This window comes from Rosa rugosa, chromosome 7 (assembly GCF_958449725.1).
Source record: "Rosa rugosa chromosome 7, drRosRugo1.1, whole genome shotgun sequence".
NCBI lineage: Eukaryota > Viridiplantae > Streptophyta > Magnoliopsida > Rosales > Rosaceae > Rosa > Rosa rugosa.
This window is the reverse complement of record NC_084826.1, coordinates 32,297,839-32,309,688: the sequence shown is the minus strand read 5'-3', so window position 1 is coordinate 32,309,688 and position 11,850 is coordinate 32,297,839.

Here is an 11,850-nt window from a genome sequence, read left to right as displayed (position 1 = left end):
AAACATCTCAATTAGGTGACTCTGTCAGATATTCATTCTTGGTGAGAGGTAAACCTCGCGGCCTTGTGACTCCAAGTAGGGGACTAAGGCAAGGTGACCATTTGTCTCCATATCTTTTTTTGATTGGGGCAGAGGGATTTTCAGCTTTACATCAGCAAAAGCAAGCTTTGGGGTTATTGCCTGGGATTGCAATATGCAGGGAGGCGCCTCTAGTGAATCACCTATTATTTGCTGACGATAGCATGCTTTATGCTAAAGCTTCATTAGAGGATTGCTACCAGATACAAGATGTTATTGAAACATATGGCAGAGCCTCAGGTCAGTTGGTCAACTTTGATAAAAGTTCTGTTGTTTTTAGCAAAAATGTTTCTGATAATATGAAGGAGGAGGTGTCTTCTTTGTTGGTGTAGGGAGGAAGAAGACAGCTACCTTTCAGTATATCAAAGAAAATTTGGCCAAGAAGGTTTCTAATTGGCAAGGTAAGTTGTTGAGTGGCGCAGGAAGGGACATTCTTATCAGAGTAGTGGCACAAGCTCTCCCTACTTATGCTATGAGTGTTTTCCAACTGACAAAATTTTTTTGTGAATATCTTGACCAATTATGTGCAAAGTTTTGGTGGGGAAGTACGCTAGATAAAAGAAAAATTCATTGGAAGACATGGAAGGCATTGTGTAACCCTAAGGAGGAAGGAGGCCTAGGTTTCCGTAGCTTGGTAGAGTTTAATTCAGCAATGTTAGCAAAACAAGCTTGGCGGGTGGTCAATAACCCTCAATCTTTGATTGCTCGATTGTTTAAAGCTAAGTACTTTCCAGATGGCTCATTTTGGACTGCTTCTTCTCACGCTTCTCCTTCTTATTCTTGGAGGAGTATTTTCTCCACAAGGGACTTATTAAGACAAGGGATGTTCTGGCAGATTGGTGATGGGGCAATGGTGAATATATGGACAAATTCATGGATTCCTGGAGTGCCAGATTTTCGCCCTTGTGGAGGTAATTTGGCTGCAACTGATCTCAATTTGGTGAGTGATTTGATTCATCATACAGGGAGTTGGAATGTTAGTCTAATTAATAGGGTGTTTCCGGCCCATGAGGCTGAACCTATTTTATCTATTCCTTTATGGTCAAGGGAGGTTACTGATAGGGTGATTTGGCGTTTTACAAATCATGGAAAATTCACGGTAAAGATTGTTTATCGGTTCTCCTTCTCTACTTCTCCTTCTTGTAGTCCTTTTGAATTGTCTGTTGGTGTCAGCTTTTGGAAAAAGTTATGGAAGGCAGTTATTCCTAATTCAGCTAAGGTTCATATATGGAGAGTGTGTCACAATATACTCCCATCTTTGGAGAGACTTGCTTCGAAAAGGGTTGTGTTGGAGTCTATGACATGTCCTCTGTGAATGATGGAGATTGAAACAACAATTCATTTGTGTCGTGATTGCTCTTTCACAAAACAGGTGCTGCAAACAAATGAGATTTTGGCTCAGGTGTGTTATAATCCTCACTTTGTTCATTTTGATATTTTGGAATGGCTTAGTTCTTGTGCTACTGAACTGTCATTGGAGTTACTAGGTATATTAGTCTACCTTCTTTGGGGGGTTTGGAAGGAAAGAAACAGTCGGGTTTGGGAGAACAAAATTGGTACTGTTGATGAAGTAGTTTTGAAGGCCATGTCCAGATTGCATGATTTTCGTTTCTTGAATGTGAAAACTGAGCATAACAGGCCTAGTAGTACAAGAACAGTTCGATGGACTGCTCCCCCTTTGGGATATTTTAAAGTTAATGTTGACGGGTCTTTTCATCAAGCAACGAAGAATGGTAGCATTGGATTTGTAATCAGGGATTGGCAGGGTACTTTCTTGGCAGGAGGAGGTATGTCATTATCTGGTCTACTGTCTCCTGAACATGTGGAGGCTTTGGCATGTAAACAAGATCTTGAGTTTGTAGTTGCAAATTAGTTTCTTCCAGCTATTGTTGAAACAGATTCCCAATTGGTTCATAGTCAGTTGGTTAGTAGAGAGAGCTGCAATTTGTCCTTTTTGGGACGTATTTATGATGACCTGGGGGCAGTTTTGAAGAACCATGCCAATATGAGTGTAACTCATAGTAAGAGAAGTGCAAATCGGGTTGCACGAGCCGCTCATGCTACTTCTTGCATGGTGGAGACATTTTATTTTTCTTCTCCTTCTTTTTTATTAGCCGCCTTAGCAGCTGAAGTTTGTAATATGTAAGCTTTCCTTTGATCAATAAAGTCTGACCTCCTTTCTCTAAAAAAAAAACATCTCAATTAGCATTAAACAATATTGAGTTGAAAATATATATATGACCCTTCTACTAAGAGATTTTTTTTCTTCCCATTTTAAGAAATCACTTATATAACTCACTTTTATGAACATCTCACCATCTCATTAAAATATTTGAAGCATTAGCATATTTATTGGATGTTGAGTAATTGTATCTGTTTCCAAACTAAAATTTACAAATCACATGCATCTTAACATCTCTAACTTGTTTTTCTGCTGATTTGCATGGAAGTCAAGAAGGTTTCCAAAACTCATTTTGTGTACGTTGTTTTTGAAATTTGATTTTCATCCTAATTCATTTTGTATTCATAGTTGTTGTTAATTTGATTGAACATATATCTTGCTAAAGAAAGAAAAATTGAACATTCAGATCCAAAAAACTAAAAGATAGGAAGATGAGTATACAACCATAACTATTTTCAAAAAGTTCCATGAAATGTAAACTAAGCCAAGATGAAACTAGCAAAACGGAGCCATAAAGACTTACAAAATGTGGCTGGGTCGACTCATCACTCACTAACGAGTTATTTTGCTATGTAAAGATATATCACTTTCAATTAACGTTTATTAGCTTAACATTTTCTATCTTATAATTGTAACTATATTACTGACAAAATTTTAGGAAAAAAAAAAAAAACCCGCAGCATCGCGCGGATTGTAGTACCTAGTAAAATATAAATTTTAAGATAATCTATAGTTCATCCATTTTGATTGACACAATCCGTTCTCTTGAATAAAGTATGCAAAACTAGTATTGTTCATTGTTAAAAAAAAAAAAAAAACAGAAGATACCAGTATAATCAACACACTATGTGTGATAGGTAAAAATGAAAATTCAGAATTTGTAGTAGTAGGCTGAATTAAGATTGTGGGATTGTTATGGGTTCAAAGGGTTTCTAGTAGTGATTTGTGTTGTGCGGAAGCGTAACAAACACAATATTGATATGGAACTAGATGAGCGACCAAACAACGAAAAAGAAAGCAAACACAAGAACACAAGAATTTATAGTGGTTCACTCAATTAATGTTATTGAGCTACGTCCACTTTCGGAGCCGGCAAGAAATTCCACTATAATCAATTGGAGAGAATACAATTAGAGTTTTATAATAAACTCTCTACCTAGTTAACTTAGGGATACATACATACCCTAATTAACCTAGGCAGCCCACGTGATCACCATGAGCTTCTCTATTATGGATTTTGATCACCCTTCAATTAAAGCCAATATTTAATAATTTGTTGGTAATGCTTACACCTCTTGAGCTTACATCTTATTAGAGCTGCAACATGGGTGCAAGCGTCAAAGAGAGCACAACGTCTCTCACCCAAGTATGAAGTTGAGCTCTTGTTGTTGTTTTGGAAAATTTTCAGCCACGGTTTTTAACGCATCAACAAATTGCAGAGCATACAAATACCTGCGACTCCCTCTATATTTGAGAAATCGATCGCGAAAGTTGATGCAGAGCATACATTTACCTGTGACTCCCTCTATATTTTAGAAATCGATCACGAACACAAACCAATTTTGATTGTGTCATATTGCTTGGCGACAACATTCTTCTGGTGAGACCATGCACCAATACACTGTGAGTGCGACGTGCAGAAGCCTCAAACTTATTGTGATGGTAAAGTAAAAGATTGCTGCTCTCATCCTATGGAATAAGGACAGATTCTCATCATCAACAATCTCGTTCTTAATTTGACGGACATACAACTCTCTATAGGCTAATGTAGTAGAAATATCCGACCCTGTATTATGGCGAGAGGATTCTTGAGCACGAGCATGTGTGTAGCCACTATAAGCAACTAGTTTCTGAAGGACTAGACCAACAGCTGGGCTACTATCCATTATACATTACTTATAGTTTTTTTTTTTTTTTTCACCTACTTATAGTTAATCACCACATCTCATGTTTTTTTTTCTTAGTCAAATAAAACATCTCGATTAGCATTAAACAATATTGGTTTGAAAATGTATGTTCCTTATAACTTATGTTCATTTTGCTAATTATTGTGTTCATTTTCGAACAATAAGGAGTCTTAAAAAAATAAACAAAAGAAAATTAAACTTATGTTAGCAATTACACATGAGAACGCAGTCCATTTGGATGCACAAATACGCATGTAGGAATGTTAGTAAGAAAATTGAATAAACAATATTACATTAGCATTTAACTACATCAAAATCGATCCAAGCCTCATTTGAATATTGAATTAAACAAGTCGTCCGAAAATTTAAATTGGCTTCAAACATATGATAACAATTTTCAGCACATTTAGTGATGGTTTCACAAACACAACAAGAATATGCACATTAAAGAAGACTATGAATAACATAATATTGAAGATCTCACACTTGAGGAGGAATATCTAAGTCATCGGCTATGTTCTCATTTTCATAAGTCAATAGATGGATTGTACATGTTCTCATCAATGTTATCACATGCGCAAGTCCAAAATTTGTGTTTGAAAATATTAGGTAAAAGTCTCACTAGTTGCACAATCATATTTGTGGTAACAATAATACCAAATAGTGAAAATTGATCGGGAAAAAATATCTCCGCAAGAATCATATCTTCTCGCAAGCACGTGAAATACTGGTTTGTAGTATTCTTAGTGAGAACCATCTCGTGCAAGTCATTAGCCATGTTCATATCTTCGAAAGTGAGTATACAAATAGTACACATTCTCATAAATCTTATCACATTCACACATCTAAAAATTGTACCATGAAAATATTATATAAAGTTTTACTAGCAATTGTCTATTCATGAGTCCGGGATGACTGTCACACATCCTGTAATATATTTATCACTTCTAGTGACAGCTTCAAGAACATAACTTGAAGAAGAGGAAAATTCTACAAAAAAAAAAAGGGAGGAATGTCAAACTTGAGATGGGGAAAAACATCCAAATTAGGATTTGAGACACTAAAATCATTACATCCACGTCTGCACTGCTCATATAAGACATCACATGTGTTTTTATTTTCAAAAGTGACTAGAAATTGCACATTTTATCAATTTTATCAGATGCGCATGTTTGAAAACCGTGCCTTAAAGATATTGTTTAAAAGCCTTAGCACATCTACATATAAAGCAAAAAACATCATGAAATTCAAATTGAACAAATCACATTAGCATTGTTCCCATGCAAGGATGAAATTGATGAGTATCTTCCTTTTTTAAGGTAATTATCTAAAGGAAAATGCTTGCATAAATATAGCAGTCCTTATTAATGGCAGTTTTTTTTTTTTTTTTTTTATCAATTTTACAGTGAATGAGGGGAAGCTGTTGATCAACAATTAAACACTCTCTCTCTCTCTCAACCCGTGCGGCAGAAAACCCTAAAACAAATTTCACCCCGTCCGGCGGCGCGCCGCCTTGGTGGTGTCGCCGTCGGACGGGTTCCCTCTTTATTAGCCTTGCGGTGGCGAAGCTGTGCTGGGGATTTTGGTTTCAGTCTGGTGGTGGAAGGATCCAAATCAGATCGATTTGGCTGAGATCTCCTCAACAAGGCAGAGGGAAGCATGACCGATCAGGGACCGACTTCGGTGGATTGGAGGGCGGTTCGGCGGCGGGGAGGTGCGACCATCCGCGTCTTGATTTTGACGGTGCTGGTTCATGCTTGGCGAGAGAATTGGGTATCAGGTCGGGCTAGATTGCGGTGGTTGCAGGAGTTTCTCTCTGGGCTTGTTGGGATGGTGGCTGCAAGTAGTAGGTTGGGGGTGGTTAACGGTGATCTAATCGGGTCGTGGTCACAAGATGGTGAGTGGAGTGTCAAACCTTCCTTGAAATCGTTGTTGGGAAGGCGGCGGCGGCTACTCGGAGTGGTGACTGGGTCGATTATGGAGTGGCCTCATGACGGTGGGATGGTGGTATTGGAGCATCTACCGTTATGGGGCCCACCGTTCTGCCGGACCGGTAAAGCATGGGGAAGCGGACCACTCTTCCAGAGGACTGAGCTATTATTTCTGGCTTTGTTGCGCCTTTGCTTGGTGTTTTTGATGTTGAGTCTTTTTTCTTTCTCTTCAGTGTTTGGATCTGTTTGTCAGATTTCAAATAAGTCCATACTCTCTCGAGTTAAGGTTGTCGTCATGGATTTCGACGGATGGTTGGATTGGGGTAGCTGGTTCATTACTAATAGTATCCAGTCTTCTGCCGGCTTAGGGCCGTGCGTTTCATTATCAGTATCAGCCTGTGTTGAGGTTTCCGGGAGATCCTGGGATGGCCTACCCAATAGTTTTCTATTGTGGTCAGATCCCGTCCCAGTTATTGTTGCTTTTTTTGGTCAATTTAGTTCGACCAGCCTCTCAATTTGGCATTCGTTGTTAGATCCATTGACTTGTCAGTCTCTCCTCTTTAGAGTGAGGATATATAGTGTGAGGTTAGAGTTATTTGTCCGTAGTTATAATCCCTTGTTGGGTGCTGTGATTGTGATGTAATTGCAGTTTATTTGAATGAAAAAAAAAAAAAAAAAAAAATTTACAGTGAATGAATACATATTTATGAGATAATGTCATATAGTTGTCATCAAGTGTATCACAAACTAGTATTTCTAGTTCTTTTAAAATTATATGATGCCTCATGTGAGCAGTGGATATGTGGCTGTTACGGTATAACGGTTTCAAATCCTAATTTGAATATTCTTCTCATATTAATTTTGATAATATTTTTCCAGTTCGAGACTTTCTATATGATTTTGTTAATAGTCTTACTCACAAATCTATTATGTTCATGAAGCCATCATAAGAAGTTACAAGATGTCTGACGGTTAAGATATATATATTATTAATATAGCCAAGTCAAAAGTATTGTTCATTTTTTGGTTAAATCATGGATTTAGATTGCCGACTGTATATGAATATGTGAAAGTTTTGATACTCACATACGTATTGGTTAGATGCAAGTATTTTTCCATTCCATTCATGTAGAACGAAAACTTACAAGTATAATTACAATGAAGCACATGAGCTATAATGGTCTGCTTCTAACTCAAAGTTAGATCAACAGACTTGAGCATACCTCCTAAGACTATTAATACAAAAAAGGGAGCTTAAGAATCTCCATTCATCAAAATATAATCAAAGCAACCTCTTATGAGCAAGTTGAATAGCAATACTAAAGGACCAAAATATAAGGGGGAGAAAATATTTAAATACACATCTCTCATTTTTAAATTTCTTTTAATCCTTTTTTACCCTTCGATTCTTATAAGGTTGAAAAAAACAAATTGGTATGTGATCAATAAGATCCAAATATGAGGTAGGGGTGGGTTCGCGTAACCGAAAACCAAAAAAAAACCGAGCCAAAAGCCGAACCGCCACCGAAAAAAGCCGAACCAAACAAAAACCGCACCGAAATGAAAAAACCGAACCGAACCGAAGTCAGCCTAAACGACGTCGTTTTTGCATTTAACTCAGAAACCCTAGTGGCCGCCATATATAAAGCTAAATCCCTGAGTAAATCTTCAGTCTCTCTCTCTCGAGGTTCTCTTCAACCTCTCTCACATTGCTCACACATCGCTGTGCATCTCAAACTGAGATTAACTTCTACCCAAACCCTAATTATGTGAACCCTCTCATTCTAGTCTTTCTCTCTTCCATCGTTCTCTCTACCATTCTAAGCAACCATGGGCATCACTGCGTTGCTCCGATCTCGACATCGTGACCTTGCTTCAGCCCCGCTTTGTGCCTACTGATCTGTATGTTTGACTTCTTATCTCAGATTCTCTCCCCCTTTTCATCTTTTTCAATCATATCAATGTTTAGATCTGCTTTGGGTTTATTTGTCACTGATTATTTGTGTATGTTGTTATGATTAGAGAAAATGGAATCGATATGGGTGATGTCATGATATTTGAGTTGCTGGTATGATTTCAAGCTTTTTTAGTTTCAAATCTCTCTGCTCTTGAATTCTTGACGCTGGGTTTATTTTATCTTAATTTCGTGGCTATTGTACAAGTTCGTGAACAAGGCTGGACGATTGGAATGAGGGAAAGCTATATGTAATGGTGGAACTATATAACATAAATAATTGGAGGATGTTTACAAGATCCAGTAACTTTGTTATTTGGTTCAGCTTTATTTTCTTTAGTTGCCAACCTCTATATAAATCATCAAATTATATGCATCTCTGGAAATCAATTATATGTCCATAGTATGATTTTTCTGAGTTTCTTTCTTATATTTTTCCTTAAATTTTGTCAGGAGGAATGCCTGTAGAAACTACAAAGCCGGATAGATGTTGCTATGACTTTTCTATTGTACTTTGATGATGCCCAGTAGGTGCATGTCTAGAAAGAATTGAATAGGTTAAATAGTCTTTGATTGAATGGCTTGACAACTAAATAGTCATTTGTGTCTGACCACATGTAAGTAAGTAGTTTTTCTATTTGGTTGTGTAGACTAGTTGTCTAGATTCGATCGATAATTTGCATTCTTTTGGTTATGTTTATCTGCAGGACTTGGATCCAGTGACCTCAAGGATTGAATATCATTGCACAACAGCTGGTACATCCTAATCTAGTTCATAGTCTGTTTAGCAAAGTTTCTGATGATGATGAGCTAAACTGGTTTCAAACTCTCCTAAGAAACTTGTCTGTTAGTTGGTTGTATGATAAAGCTAGTCAAGAAGACTGTTTTAATTTGGAATCTAACTGGATTGTGCTAAGAATTGGGGTCTAAACTAATTTGTATGGTTGTGTTGTATGCAAAAAAAATCCCTGATTGCTTTTGAAACTGATGATGTATACAGAAGTGCTTGCTGCTTAGCTTTTTCTAGACCGAGATGGTTGGAAAACTGTAAGTCTTCACTTGTGTACTTGCTGGTTGCTGCTTAGCTTTTTCTTTAGTTTTTTATTTTGACTTCTTCTTTAGTTCTTCTATTGCAGGAGCATGTCTTTCTGGCTCTGATGATGTAGATTTGAACCATCCCAATCATAAAGTTTATGAGGTAATGTTTCCCTCATTTAATTATTTGTGTTCTGGGTTTTCAAGAAGCAAATTTGTACCAAGCTCTTATAGCTCTTAAAGTATGTCGGTATCAATTTCTTTTTTGTCTAATGTAAGTGGGCTGAAGCATTTTTGTCTCTCACTTTGCAGGCAACAAGAACCAATTATCAAAACTTATATTCCTTCTCCAGCTGTTTTGGAGGATATATTTCTAGATAACGTTTTTAGTTTTTTTTTTTTTTCTCCATATCGAAAAGGCTCCAATGGCCTTGATTTTTTCTATATTGGAAAGGCTCCAATGGCCATTTTGAAAAGGCTCCAATAGCCTTTATTTTTAGTTTCCTGGTCTCCAGTGTAATTTATGCAAGTATATTGGTGAGGAAGGAGCTTAAAAGGCTGGTTAAAATAGAAAAAGAACCGTTAAATGGACCTTTGAAAAAAAAAAACATTTGTATTAAATATTTTTTATTTGTGAAAATAAACCGAATTAGGCCGAACTGAACCGAACCGACCGGTCCGGTTCGGTTTTCGGTGTTGAACTTTGAAAAATGTAAAACCGAACCGAAGTTTTGTGCGGTTCAGTTCTCGGTTTTGGCCTAAAACTGAACCGAATTGAACCGAACCCACCCCTAATATGAGGATTTGGTGGTAGTTTTGGACTTTGTTGGGAGCAGTTCGATAATTCTGATCTCTAGGTGAAAGAATACAAAATAATAAGAAGGATAAAACTAAAGAATTATATCAAACACATTCAACCAAATTTCACAAATAAAGGAAGATCAACCAGTACACCTAGAATTTGTCAACAAGTTTTTCTTTGTTTTGGCAAATTAGTTATGAGGACTTGAATATAGAGTGACACAACTTCTCTATACCAGTCTAAGATTTAATACTAGACAACTACACAAAACATTTATTAACTAGTCAACCTTTAAATCCAAAACCAACGAAATAACTTTCATTTTCATATGCCTCAACAACGTTGGTGCACCATTGATCTCTTACATTAGTGTCTTCCCATTTTCAGGTATCTCATTCTTAAACTCACTCTCCAACTTATTTTGTTTTTTAAATTACACCATTTTGATAGGGTCCAATAGTGATTTTTTGATACCTGTTTAATTGGAAAGGTAGTGAGGGAAAACTATTAAGTATCAGTTTGATCCAAGAACATGGTTTTATTTGTAGAAATCAATGGGTTTTTGGGTAGCACACCTGGTGTTCGATGAAATGCCAATACAATTTATTCGTAAATACTGACTGGTGAGGTAACTAATCAATGTCTAAGCACAGTTATGAACCAGCAAGTTTCATTTCGGTATTAATATATGCCGCTTAAGATGATATGGTAGTGCCAATTTCCTTACATGGTGCTTTTGGCGGTTGTAGCCTGAAAAGAGTTAGGAATATAGCTTAGATAAGTAATATGGTATTGCCAATTCATTAGGCCAATAACCTTAACACAAGACACTTTTTACACAACGAAAAAAAATTATTTGTTGGGTGATGAAGGAAAGTGAATCATACAACACGTTTAAAGAACTTACGTCGTATAAGGCTATTAAAATTTAGAAGTTTTTAGCTAGAAGGTCATTAACAACACTTATAAGAATGGTTTGTTATGTGAATGAAAAAAAAAATGAGCGGCAGATTTCCCTCCTACCTCGACTCAAATTTGGCTCCAAATTTGTACTACATTGTACAATAGTATAGTTACATATGTTGTGTGAGTGTAGCTTTGCAAAATGTCATACAACAGTTTTTATTTTTGTGTTGTATGATTAAGAAATATATATTGGGATGTTTGGATGTCCCTCCAAATGCCCTCAAAACCTACAAATTTTAATTAACATATAAGTGATGATTGTAAGCTCCTACAACATAAACTACTTATTTGTGTTGTCTGAATGAGAAATTTCTATCCTAGCGCCAAAACTGAAACTTTGATTGCACATAGTGGAACTTCCCCTCCTTATAGTCTCAGCTCAAATTTAACGTGTGTAGAATCAAATAACATAGCTTCATTCATGTGTTGTCTGATTTATGAATATAAAATAAAAAGACCCATATGCCCGCGCGTTTGACAACTTAACTAGGGTACGGCTAGCAACTTTTGTCTCCCACTTCATTTATTTCCAACACTTGGACAAAACACCAGGAAAACACAATTTCTTCATCAGTCTTATTCTCTCCCCGAAACACAAGTCATCACCCAAAAGCCATCCATTCTCGACTTGAGATTAGTGTCATATTATCTCGACTCAACCATCACTCAATTCCATTTGTGAAGGAGGATTCTGTTAGGGATTTGGCCCTAACTACTGGAAATCACAGATAAAGCTAAAGAGAAAATGAGAGGCTAAGCAAAAGCAAGTAAAATTTGTATTATCTCTGATGCATTTCTCTACAAGATAACGTCCTATATAGCTAAACGTTGCCATGACCGACACGTGTCACCACCACACAGGTGACCAGTACAACCCAAGATTCTTCTACGAGGACCACCAAAAACGACAATCAACCACTAAATGGAAAGTGCAATGTAAAGGTTAAAGTAAAATAGTAAATAGTAATTAGTCACATCCGATATTGATATTCATA